Source organism: Hipposideros armiger, unplaced genomic scaffold (genome assembly GCF_001890085.2).
Source record: "Hipposideros armiger isolate ML-2016 unplaced genomic scaffold, ASM189008v1 scaffold_60, whole genome shotgun sequence".
Taxonomy (NCBI): Eukaryota; Metazoa; Chordata; class Mammalia; order Chiroptera; family Hipposideridae; genus Hipposideros; species Hipposideros armiger.
The window spans coordinates 1,359,801-1,372,451 of NW_017731410.1; positions in this window are offsets into that span (position 1 = coordinate 1,359,801).

Sequence of the window (12,651 nt, forward strand, 5' to 3'; positions counted from 1 at the left end):
AATCCGTTCCCGCACTCTACTCCGTGTCCCGAGGTTATATGTATATATAATTATAGTTGACATACAGTGTTATTCAACATCAGTTTCAGAAATACAATGGAGGCCTTACCAACGCATAGCATCCTTTTTGAATGAATTATTTATTCTGATTGAGCGCTGTCTGCATCTCCTTGTTTTTCTTTTCTTTCAAATGTAGTATCAAGAGCAATAGAGAAGGGGTTTATGTTGGGTTGCCTCTGTAATGCTTGATTTTTAAAAACCATGTTCAAGGGAATCAAAAGTCAATTATATGATCTGACTACCTTCAGGTGTCCCCTACATTATGATTTCTGCCATTCCAAGTGATTTTTAACACAAAAATGGAAGAAGGTGATGCAAAAACTGAAGCTCAATTAAGATTCGCACAGTGTGATTTGTACTCTAAGAACACTTTTTTCTGTTGCAGCTAAAACTAAGAATTCGGAAAACCTGGGGACAGAAATGGTGGTAGTTAGAAGATATGATGGACTGTAGGAATGGCAACAAAGACAAATTTGTACAGCATTTTATGTCTCTATGTGTCCTATAAAGTTATAATTTAATATTAACAAATTATAAAAATACACATCAGAAAGCAGGACCTGCTATTGCATGATGTACAGGATAATGTAAAATTTGAGAAAAGAAGAAAATAACTTTTACCATAACTCCAAAATTCAGAGAAAATCACCATTAGAAATTTAATGTTTCAAGTTCTGTTAATTTCCTATAGATTTTTAATACTAAAGTATTAGATTGATAAAAAAATATGAAATATCTTATTTTTCAAGTTTAATTTTTACTTCTTTAAACTGAGAGTTTTATAAAGGCTTTATAATATCCTATCATATGGACTCTATAATTTATTATTCACCTAATGTTTACCAGTATATATATTTTTCAAGTTAAAAACTGCTATAAAAAACATTGTTGTGTCAAAATCTTTAACTGCACTTCAAGTTCTTATCTTAGTTTAGATATTTAGAAATTAAAGTACTGGACTGAAGAGTATAAACATTTTGATATGTTTTGCCAAGTCGAATTATGTCAATTGTTAATACCTTCAGTCTTTTGTTAAGTGTCCATCTGACTCTGCCTTCCCTACATTACACACAATTAGTTAAGCTTTTCCTGATTTAATAAACAAAGGGAAGTATTTCATTTCCAATTTAACATTTTTTCATTAATATTAAGCTGACTATTTTGCATATATTTGTTAGCTATTTTTATTTCTTTTGGGAATTATATTGGTATCTACTGGAATTTCTTACCAATTTTTTGTTACTCTTATTTTAAGAACTTTTATTGTTATTCAATGTTTCAAATATTTTTTCCATTTTTATGTTCACTATTAATTTTAGTCATGTTTTTATTTGATAATCAGGAGTTTAAATATCTGTATTTGTAGTGAATAATATATTTCCCTTTGTTTAAACACATTCAAGCTCAGCAGGTATTTTTCCATCAAAAAAGCAATAAATATTATGGTATATTTGATTTTATGCCTTATGTATTCCTTCTTAAGTTATATGATGTATTTTCAATTTATTTTGTTGTATTGTATGAGGTATGGATTCAAATTAGTTTGGATAGTCAAAGAGCTGATCCATTTCCTAGTGGTACTTACTAAATAAGAGTATTAACAGTAGCTTAGTTATAACTGATTATGTTGTTTGTATACCATTTTTTCAATTACTATTCCATCAAAAGATTTCTATTGCTTTATGGTCTTCAAACCCATCATTTTTAAAGTCTGAAAGGTATTCCTTGTAGATGTAGAGAATATATAATGATTTAATAGATCCATATTCTTGGATTACATTGCTTATAATTTTTCTACATAATAGAAAATATTGACATTAACAACTTTCTAAATGTACTTTTCCCTAATTTTGTATTAGATTTATACACTAGATTGTCAGAGGTATTTAGAAAATAAAATACATGGACTTTTTTTAGTATTTGAAACACATTGACAAATGTCCTTGAAAAATGTTATGAATATTAAATATGTTATGCAAAATGTAAGAAAGAGACAGTTTCATTGTATCTTCCTTTTTTTCATTTTTGGTGGCTTGGATGGGTGAAGTCGCATGATTCCTTTTATTGTCTTCCCTCAATAATTAATGAAAGTTATCATTTTTGCACACATTTCTTTGTCATTGATGTTTGAGTTTTTTTCTTTTGTAAAATTTATCTGTTTTTCATTTACAGATCTAAGGCTCTTAATGACTTTTATTTTTTAGATTTTTAAAATTCTATGTTTGATTTAGTTATTTATATAATTTAGCTGTTAACTCAGATTTTAATAGTTGTGATATATATCTTCTTTTTTATTTTTATTAATTATATAGATGTGTTCATTTTTGCATTACCAAACATGTTCACCATTCTTTTAAATAGACAATGTCTTACTCATCAAAAAGGTTTAATAAATACATAATTCTATTTTCTACCCGTGCTTCATAACTTGGGCTTTAATTATTATTTTAAAATATCTGGGGCCGGCTGAGTGGCTCAGTAGGTTAAGAGTGCGAGCTCTGAGCAACAGGGTCACTGGTTCGATTCCCACATGGGCCAGTGAGCTGAACCGGAGCTGAGCTGCTGCTGAGCTGCCGACAGGTGGTTGGATGGCTACTGGGCTTAGAGCTGAGCTAGCTGCACCCTCCACAATGAAGACTGAAGGACAACAACTTGACTGTTCCCCTTCTCCTATTCCCCAACACTGTTCCCCTTCACCAATTCCCCAATAAAATTAAAAAAAAATTATATATATATATATATATATATGTTTGCTGTTGCTAACAATAAAGTTCAACTATTAAACAAATTTTTGACTTGACTAAAATTCAAAAATTTTCAAAGTTCTTTGATATGGAAATAATTGTTTTATTTGATCTTTGTTTTTAATTTGATGTCGATAAGTGCTGAAAACCTAATTCAGAAAAACAATGGTTTTAATTCAAACTATTTTATACCCAAATCGATGTATTTTAAAATGTTTAGAAATTAAATTATAGCTTTTAGAACTAGAAAGTCTAAAGGAATGAACTTGGATTCATAGCTGGGTCCAATATTTAAAGAAGGTTAGTATCTAGCTCTTGTGTGATCTTTGAGCTCTGATTTTCTCTTGCTATATTTGCAAGTCACATGGCCACTTAGACTCATGACTGTGCCCTAGAGGAAGCAGTACCTCTGCTGAGAAGCCTGAGTAGAAGCATCTACCCCTGTGATAGAGAAGGCAGACCACCTGATCCTAGCCTCATAGGGATGAGACAGTTCAATAAGGAAGGGATAGAGAACCCACAAAATAAAGGATGTCCACTTCCATCCAACACCCCATGTCAAGTATCATTACATTTCTCCAAGATGTTTTCAGTTAAAGTTGATACTTCATCTCAGGATGGTCATATAATAATTGGTAATTTCCACCACAACGATATGCCATAGCAAATAGATTTCAAGTTCAAGGATTAATTTTAAAATTGTTTGTGCAGAAGTAATCTTCAAAACAACTTTCTTGTGTACTTATATAACATTTCTGCTTACCAATAAATTGACAGCTTTACTACTTTGGAAATACTTTATTCATATATATGAAATTATATATATATATATATATATATATATATAAAATCTCCAGCATTTCCTGATTTGTGGGTAAACTGCCAATAATTCTTGTTGAATGTTTTCATTCTGATAATAGCCAACCCATATTCTTTATCCCAACTGCCAGAGGTCTTATTCACAGAATTGTGTAGCAGTTCTGCACTTCTCCATCTCTATTTGATAGCTCATCTCTCCTTACTCTAGCACTTGCAGTTCAAATTATTTGCCTAACACTATGCCGCTTTTCTATTAAAATGCCTCTAAACCAAATTTCTTAATTTAGACTTGCAGTCATGAAGGCATGTCATCTGGCCATATACATTATAATCTGCTGATATTTTCTATACACCCCAACAATCTATATACCCCAAAAAACTCCAATAGTTTTTTTAAATGAAGGAAGCTTTGCATACATCTTAACATACCATTCAAATTGTCACTAATGTATACATTTGGTTAACTAACACCTTTATCTATGTATAGGAAGTTTATATCATGCAGAAATGTTTTATGTGCCCCCTTCTATAGACACTGTTTTGATTTCTATTGCCATTGTTCGTTTTGCCTGTTCTTGAAGTTTATATAAATGAAATCAAACAGTGTGTACTTTTTGATGTTCATCTTCTTTCAATAACCATGAGGTTTTGGATGTTTTCCCACATTATTGCATTTATCAGTAATTCATTCTTTTTAATTGTTGAATTGTATGCCATTATTGATGAATACAACAATTTGTCTATTCATTTTCCAATTGACACTTGAGCTCTCCTGTGAGTACTGGAGTCTTTTTCATTTTTTTGGCTATTAGGCACAAAACTGTTACAGTCTTGTACAAATCTCTTTGCAGATATATATTTTTATATTTCTTAAGTAAACAAATAGGAGTAGAATTGCTTGACCGTTAAGTAAATGTATGGTAAACTTTATAAGAAACTCACAGAAAAGTTTCCCAAGTACCATTTTACACTACCACAAGCAACGGATACCATGTTTCTGTTGTTCCACGTACTTAACACCATTTAGTGTTATCAGTCTTGTTTAATTTTTAAATGCTAGACATTCAGTTGCTGCATAGCGTTACTTCCTTGTGATTTTAATTTTCATTTATCTTAACACTAATATGTTGAATATCTTTTCAAAAGGTAAAAATCCTTCTTAGTTTGTGAGAAATACAAAAAAACAGGGTGCACACCATATATGGCCTGTGAGCCTTAGTTTACTGACACTTGGGCTAGATGTCTATCCATTTTTATTGGATTATTTGTCATTTTATTATTGATTTGGATTCTTTATATTTTATATAAAGAATTCTTTACTTTATATATAATATGAAATCTATAATAAGAAATCTATAATATCAGACTGGTCAAATACTTGAGGATATTATAGATTTCTTATTACTCTTGATTTAGACTTTAATTCATAGATGAATTAGGTAAGATATTAAGCTTTTACAATTAACTGCAACTTCTTTAATGTTCTGTCATATGTTCTATCTTTGTAATTACATTCACACTTAAAAAGAGTGTATTCTGCATTTAGGGGTGGTATGTTTTACAAACAATAGTTGTAGTAGGTTGGTTGATGCTGTTGTTCAAATTTCTTATATTCTTCTTAGTATTTTTGTTTGAAAAAGGTTATATAAACTATTAAGGAGGAATGTAAAAATTTATACCTATTTCTTCCATCAGTTCCTTCACCTTATATTTCATTATTTTGAATCTTTTTTATTAGGTAAATGAGGCGACCCAAGTGCCAAACCTGGGAGGATTGGGTGGGAGACGAAGAAAGGGAAAGAGACAAAAGCTGGGAACAGGAGGGACTCAGACGGCTGATGGCAGACTGAGACCTCGTTTATTGGATATACACTGGTTATATAGGAAACAATTTTTTCTTATCAGGGAGCAATCCCCTTATTACTAAGCAGGAAGCAATCTTTCCGATGTGGAACAGAACAAAGTATAACAAGTAGAAACTGTTAACAGGATGACTATCCACTCTGTAACTTTTAAGGTTGTCTGTGACGTTAGCTGCTCTTCTTCTGGGGCACAGTGAAGATGGGTCAGCAGCCTTCCCACGCTGCTCCCCAAGGCCTAAGAGCCTGTCAGCTTGCCAGCTGTCAGGCTTAACCCTTACGGCAGCTCTGGTCTGTAACTTTTAGGCTGCTCTAAAGCTGCTCATCCTAACAAGGAGGCCTGTAGCTTGCCAGTTTACAGCCTCAGTGTCCCTGGCTGATCCCAGCTGGCTCCTCACAGGTAAAAATACATTTCTGATAATTATGTCTTCCAGAAGAAACATCCTTTTTTTAAAAAAAATATATATTTTTCTTCCTTATTGCTAGTATTTCTTAGTTTCTTGATGTATATTTTATCTGATATTAATTTATCCATACTAGCTTTCTACTGCTGACATGTGATATCTTTAAAATTGTTTACTTTCTACCTATGTCTTTATTTTTAAATAATATCTATTGTAAATAGCATATCCTTGGGTCTTGCTTTCATACTTAGTTTGACAATCTCTGTCTTTTAATTAGAATATCCAACCACTTACATTTCACATAATTATTAATATGGTTGAGTATAAGTTTACCAACTTGTTATTTATTTTATTTTTCCTCCCACCTGTTTCTTCCTTATTTTTGAGGGAGGTTGTTAAATTCATGTTATTTATTTTCCATTTTATTTCCTCTGTTAATATTTAGCATATTTCTTTGAAGTCTTTAGTGATTTCTCTAAGAGATTATCAAATGAGTCCTTAACACAACCTAACAAATATAATTAAAACTAAACAAATTTAAAATTTTTCCATTTATTCTTCCATCCACTGTCCCATTGTTGTCATACATTGTACTTCTACCCACATTATAAACCTCACAACACAATGTTATTCTTTTTTTTTTTAAATATTTTATTGGGGAATTGGGAACTTGAGGGAGGGGAACAGCGTTGGGGAATCGGGGAAGGTGAAGAGAAAAGTTGCTGTCCTTTTGTTCACAGTCTAGTTGTGGAGGAGGTCGCTTCACTGGCCCATGTTGGTATTATGATTACTACGCTCTTCCCAGGCGAGGCAGTCACTCACTGGCCATTGGACGGCCGCTTGTGGTGGCTCACGACAGCTCACAAAAGCACACATCCACTGCCATCCAGCCCCACTGCAGCCTACGGTGACTCACGGCAGCCCAGCTTCAAGTCGAGCTGTTGTTTGCCATCTTAGCTATAGAGGGCAGTGTCACTGGTCCTCATGTGGGATCTGAACCAGGGCCCTGCTGCTCAGAGCTGGCGTCTCAAGCCAACTCCTAACCAATGCACCACTTGGCCGGCCCCACAATGTTATTCTTAATTGACTTAAACATTCTGCTGTCTTTTAAAAAAATTAAGCAAGAAAAAATTTAGTCTCATATTTACTTACAGATTTACTATTCCAGTGCTCTTCTTTCTTTCATGTTGATCTTAATCTTTATCTAGCTTTTTCCTCTTCAACCTATTGAAGTTTATTAGAATTATTTCCTATAATTCCAAATCTGCTGTTGACAGACTCCCAAAGCTGTTGTTTATCTGAATATACCTTTGTTTTCAAGGATATTCTTGTTTGATTTCTAATTTTGGGTTGATGATCTATTAATTTGTATGTTTCTGTGTATTTTGTAGAGCACTTCAAATTGGGCTTCTATTACTTCAACCATTGATATTATGTATTAGTCCTAAGCCTCTGCTGATACCTTTCAATCTTTTATCATTATTATTTATTAATCTATCTTTAATCTATCTACAAGTGCACTGAATCTTTCTTCTGAGTGATATAATTTGATGTTGTCTATTCAGTAAATTTTTAATTTAAGATATTGTATTTTTTAGTTACATAAATTTTTTTGTTGTTTCTCTGCCAAGAATTCCTCAGCTGATCACTCATTATGTTTTCCTTTAACTCCTGAGTTTTTGGGTCATGTTGGAGTTTTGTTTCAATTGAATACTCTTTTTTTCTTGATATGGTTAATTTTCTTGTTTTCTAATACCTGGTTATCTTTTGTTATGTAGATGAGAAAATGGATTAAATGATGGAGAAAGTTTTGTTTATGTCATTTTTCCTTAAAAAGCATAAGGTTTTGTTCAGACATGGTTTATTCTTTGTTAGATTTGTTTTCTCCTCCTTTATTCTAGGTCTTGGCCCTTACTTTAGAACATGTCTTACCGTTAAAGCATGATCATTCTGTGGTCCCATCTGAATGTCTGAGATATTCTAGGAGGTCTCCATACTCTACCAAGTCAAGATATCTAATGTCTCCCAGACCTGTATAACCTGTTGTCTCTCCATTTTGCAGTCTCCCTTTGTACACGTGCAGCCCAACCTTCACCCAATTCCTCCCTTATCCTGAAAATTTCATTTGCTTCAGAAGCACCAACCTGAATATCTGACTCCTCAGCTCTGTAAGTCTCCCTGTTCTGCTTAGGCTCCATCTCTCTGAACTGTATTTCAGAAAGTATTTCCAGGGAGACAGTTGGAGCTAACATGTAACTTATGCTCTGTGTTTCTCTTCTATAAGGGATCCCAGTCCTAATGTGTCTATTTTCCAATGTCTGAAAATAGTAACCTCATATAATTAGTCTTCACATCTTTATATTTACTTATGCCAGAAGAGTAAGTCTAGCATAGGTTACTACATTATGACTAAAGTTAATTCTCTCCCTCCATTCTTACCAGACATTTTCACCAGTAGACCTCTTTTAGTACCTCTCTGCCACTGAGCACGTAATTCCAGTGAATTGTTCTTTCAGCTATTGGTATCTGAATTATGATGACCAATCTTAGTAGTAACACTAGTCCCATCTTAGTATTACATTTCATTAGCCAAATAAATAAACCTGGTTAAGTATTATTACTACTGACATTATAATTGCAGTTTCAATGTAAATCTGCTTCATAGTTTTTCATATATTAATATATAGGCACACATGATACTTAGAAGCATACCAATTTAAATATATATGTATAATATATTAAACATATATAATACACACACACAGACACACACACACACATATTATGCAGAGATAGAGAAAGAAGTAAAAGAAAGGGAACCAAAGCAGTTTTATATATTAGATTACATTAAAGACCCTACCTTATTTATCTCAGTATCTTCCAATGATCGCATAGTATATGAATAATATAAAAGACTAAATGATTGTTTGTTGAACTTTCATATATGTATACATTCTATCTCAGTGGTCCTTAAATGGGGGTGATTGTGCCTCCTAGAGTATACTTAACAATGGCTGGCAAACTTTTTAATTGTCACAAATGGAAAAGTTCTACTGGCATCCAGTAAATGGAAACCTGATAAATTCTTAAATATTCCACAATATGTAGGAGAGTTCACTGCAAAAAAAGAATTATCTAGTATAAATGATCAATAGTTCCCAAACTGGAAAACCCTGTTCTTTCTATCTGAATATGAATATCTGCTGTAGGTACACTCATATACACTCTTATATACTTTATATCCACATAAATATATATTTATTCTAATGATACCCTAACCTCTCAATGTCAAATAATATTCTATAATACTCTCTATCCTCTTTCCCATGCTTAATTGATTCTTTTTTTAATATACAAATATGAAATATTATATATATATATATAAATTATATACAATTTCAATTTTATGGTCTTTCTCCCTTCACTTAATGTAAATATTATGAAAACAGCCACTTCATATGTGTAGTCAGTTGTTGCATTCTCTGCACTTTGCTCAGTGCATTGCATTTAATAAGTATTCGATAAATAGTGAATAACTATGCAAATGTATGCATGTATCTCTGTTTTTATAGATGTATTTTACTTGTTTTAATTTTCATTTTGAACACTTTTTGAAAATAGTATTAATAACACAAAAATTTAAATGCCATTCTCAAAATTGGTTTTTTGAAACCTAGACTAAGAGTGTTAAATATAGGAAATGTTACTCAACACTTCTCTCTATAATTTATAAACCTAATATTAAGTGGTACACATGTTTTAATAACCTTAATTTATTAGGACTATTAGAAAATATCTAAATTCTTTTTATATCTGCTGCTTTCATCTAGATTAAATTAAACAGTATTCTTATATTAATATTTACAAAGTAGAATTGTTTGTCTCTTAATTGCATTTGGGTAATTTTCAGATTTTATTCACATATATATGAGTGCAACTGCTGAGTGATTTTAATAGAATGTTGTTTCCAATTATATAGGCCAGGAAAAGTTTATGTTACACTGCTCTCCAAAAAAATGACATTGATTTAACTGAGTATTCTCTTGAAAGCAACACACACTATTTAAACATTAAAAAGTAAGGAATGTAAAAAGGGAAAATGTGGGCATTAAACAGAGATAGTCGTGTGGAAAAAAATTATATTTAATATATAGATGTACTTATTGTATCAGTACAAATGTTGGCATTTGCAGGAAGAGAGTACATATTTAATGTTTTTGTGCCTACCTTATATGAATAAAGAAGAAGTTAACATTAGGACATGATAAAGCAACCAAAAACAGAACTGAAATTACTAAAGGCTTTATTTCACCAACATAGCCCCATTTTATGAACCTCATCTGGACCAAGGAAGTGAAATGCTTTGAAAGAACTTTTGAAGTTAGTTTTATCCCTAAAATATTTTCAAATGTGATTATTGAGGCCCAGAGCTAGTTAGAATCTTCTGATTTTATTCAGTTCTCCTACTTTATTAAATTATACTCATGAAATATAGTCTAAAGTTCAAACATTATTTAAAAATAAGAACCCCAAAAATCTGAAAACATTTATCCGTAAAGATAAATATACCCCTATGTTCATTGCAGCATCATTCATGGTGGCCAAGACATGAAAACAACCAAAGTGTCCTTCAATAGATGACTGGATAAAGATGTGTACATATATACAGTGGAATATTAACTTGGCCATAAGAAAAGATGAAATAGTGCCATTTGTGACAACATGGATGGATCTTGAAATTATCATGTTAAGCAAAATAAGTCAGACAGAAAAAGTAAAAAACCATATGACTTCACTCATATGTGGGATATAAAATTGAAAGTAACAAACTGAGCAAAACAAGCAAACAAGCAAAAACTGAGACACAGACAACAGTTTAGTGGTTACCAGAGGGTAAGGGGAGGAGAGAAGATAGTAGAAGCGGGTAAAGGGGGTCAAATATATGGTGATGGAAGGAGAACTGACTCTGGGTAGTGAATACACAATGCGATATATAGATGATATACTATAGAATTGTATACTTGAAACCTATATAATTTTACTAACCACTGTCACCTCAAAAAATTTAATAAAAATTAAAAAAAATAAGAGTAAGGTTAAATACCTGATAAACATGTAAGAGAAAATGGATTTACTGATGAGTGAAAAGTATAAATCAATAAATAGTTTTAGAATTTTTTCTTTTAATATGCTAAACTGAATAAAATGATGTCTACTATCTCTCAGAATTAAATCCACAATTATTGATCTCTTTTCTGCATGCGTGTGTGTGTGTGTGCGTGTGTGTGTGTGTGTGTGTGTGTGTGTGTTTATTCTGTGTTAGGGTAGAAAGAAGAAGATACAGATCTAGAATAGAAAACGAGCTTGGGAAAAAATCTGTTTCCTAGAAAAAAACAACCTTCTTTAAATACTATAATCAATTTGATAACCTCCTCATTTTAATTACAATAATACCAGGAAGTACAAATGAGTTAGCAATCTCTATGTGAATGCAATATTTATTTAGCCTAAAACCTAACCTTCCTTGTGGAGTGAGAGTGTGGAAATGGATTATAAACATGAAGGAGGAGGATCATTCTAGAGAGGTTGTTAATAGTCATATTTATGTCAGTGACATCATGAACAGGTGACTTAGACAATTTGCTCAGGCTCCAGAGCAAAGCGCTCTATTAAGCCCACCAAGCTAGAAAAGGGATATGCAGCAAGTCTTCTCAGAGAAATAACACATTCTTCTTGGAACAATTTTCTATCACTGGCACCCAGAAATTATTTACTCTCCTCAAGATGGTATAGCATTTGATTTAAAAGCCCACCCATTCCATGGAGATTTTCAAGTGCAGTAAGTCCCTGACTTAGCAACATTCGAATTGCGAACTTGCACAGATATGAACCGACCTTGCATTAGGAACGAACACTCGTAGATGCGAACAAATTGCGGAAGTAGCTCACGTGTCTGCCAGACATTGTCACAGTTGTGCTGCTGTGTGCTTACTGTACAGTGCGATAGTGTACAGTAGTACAGTGCTCAATCAGAGCCCAGGATGTCTGGAAGCAAGAGGAAAAGCTGTGTTGATGTGGGGGGACTGCTAGGAAGCACAAAGACTCACTTTGTCAGACTTATGAACAAAGCCCAACTTACGAACATTCTTCCCGACGGAACTTGTTCATAAGTTGGGGACTTACTGTGCTTCCAAATTACATGGACAGGAACTCAGGCATCATTTAAGATTAAACTGAGTATTGATAGTATTGGTTCAAAATGAATAAGCCTCATGAACTCATTCATATGTACCAAGTGACTACAAAATACACAGCACTATTATAGGTTCTGTGGAAAGTGTTATGAAACATCTAAGACATACTCTGCAAAGGCACTTACCATCCAGTTTAGACAAGACAAAAGGATATGCAATCTCTGTAACCTTGCATACACAATAGGCTCCAAAATTAGATCTTAAAACATGGTCTCCAGCTAAATGGTTTGCTAGTGAAGCATGCATAACTGCAGTCAGAGAGAAACAGGCTAATGTTGTTTCGGTTCTATTCTCCAAGGCAGGCTATGCATTCATCAGTGACACTCATTCGATGGGATGTTTTCTAAATGTCTACAGACAGAAACAACCCTGTTCCTTGCTCTCTGGATTTGAGTGCTACATGCAGCTTTGCTTTGGCTGGCTGGTTAAAGCAGCTCTTCTTCTTCTTCTTCTTCTTCTTCTTCTTCTTCTTCTTCTTCTTCTTCTTCTTCTTCTTCTTCTTCTTCTTCTT